Below are 1,786 nucleotides of genomic sequence, written 5' to 3' on the forward strand. Positions count from 1 at the left end.
GGTCCCCCCCCAAGTACCCGTCTTGGGAAGCAGTCACAGGTGGAAACCAGTTCTACTGCAGTAGCTCTTGGCTTCCAGATCATATGCTCCTGGACCCGGCGCCAAGGGCCACGGGAGGCGAGTTTGTGGAGTCCAAGCGGCGGCAGGGCTCTGGTTCTGTTTCTTTGTCTGACACCCCACTGCTGGCCCGACAGTGGGAAGCCGCAGGGAGAAGCCTTGCTCTGCCAGGCATCTGCTGACTCTGTCCCTGTTTGTTTCCTCGCCACTCGCCCTGCTGGGCTGCCCTTCCCCACCCCCAGCAGCTCTCTGTTCCTTCGGGAGAAGGAAAGGCCTGCTACCTCCTCCCCCCGCACCTCAACTTTCGCTCCTCAGGCCAGCCAAGCCACGAGCTCCTGGCTGCAGGGCTACATCTGCAGGCCTTCTGCACTTTCCTCCCTTCTCATCTCCGTAAACCCACCTTTAGATGTTTCAGTGCTCCTGTCTGAGCAGAATTTCTTTGTTGAAATATAGTTGGTTAACTTGTTGAAATTTCAGGGAGGAGGAAGTGTGCTCTCACAGGGCCATTCCTCTGATATCACCGCTCATTGACTTTTAAACTCAAGTCTCATGTAGATTTGTTTTATTCTATATTTTTTAAATATGATTTTATTGATTTTAGAGAGAGGGAGGGTGGGAGTGTGAGAGAGGAGAGAGAGAAAGAGAGAAACATAGATGTGAAAGAGAAACATCCTCCAGCTGCCTCCTATCTCCTACCCATCTGTGCTGAGGATCAAGCCCAAAATCCCAGCTTGTGCTCTAATGGGGACTCAAACCTGCGACCTTCTGGCTCATGGGACCATGCTCAATCAACTGAGCCACACAGGCCAGGGCTCATATAGATTTGTTTTCTTTTCTTTTTTGTTATTATTATTTAAAAAAATATTTTTATTGATTTCAGAGAGGAAAGGAGAGCGAGAGAGAGAGAGAGAATCATCCATCGGCTGCCTCATTCACACCCCACACTGGGGATCGATCCCTCAACCCGGGCATGTGCCCCTGATTGGAAATCAAACTGTGACTTCCTGATTCATAGGTTGACGCTCAACCACTGAGCCACACCAGCCAGGCTAGATTTGTTTTAAAAGAGACAAGTTTCTTGTGAACCTCCACTTTTGGGCAAAAAGTTATGCCACGGAGACAAATGTATGAATAACAGATCAACCATAAAACTAATTAAATTCATAACCCAGCACCATTCCAACCAATGTCAGTAATTGAAATGGACCAATGATATTTTGTTTAAAGTATGTCACTGCTATGAATGAGAATATTCAGGTTGTCTTTGTGATAAAATATACATAACATAAAATTTACCATTTTAACTTTTTCAAAGTGTACAGTTCAGTAGCATCAGTACTTTCACATTGTCACATAGTCATCACCACTGCCCTTCTCTAGGTCGTTTTCATTGCCCCTGAGTGAAACTCTGTAAGCTTTAAACAATAACTCCCTATTCTCCCCTTTCCAAGTTACAGGTTCTTTGTGTTCTGCATAGCTATCCTTTAATTTTAGAAATACCTTGACATTTTCATTCATAGTTTGCTGTGACATTATTTGGTACTAGAGGCCCAGTGAATGAAATTTGTGCGGGGGGGCGGGGGGAGTGGTCCCTCTCCAATCTGGGACCCCTTGGCGAATGTCTGACTGCCAGACATCCCTCTCGCAATCCAGGACCACTGGCTCCTAATCGCTGGCCTGCCTGCCTGATCACCCCTAACCACCTCTGCCTGCCGGCCTGATGCACCTA

The sequence above is a fragment of the Myotis davidii genome, unplaced genomic scaffold (assembly GCF_000327345.1).
Source record: "Myotis davidii unplaced genomic scaffold, ASM32734v1 scaffold315, whole genome shotgun sequence".
NCBI lineage: Eukaryota > Metazoa > Chordata > Mammalia > Chiroptera > Vespertilionidae > Myotis > Myotis davidii.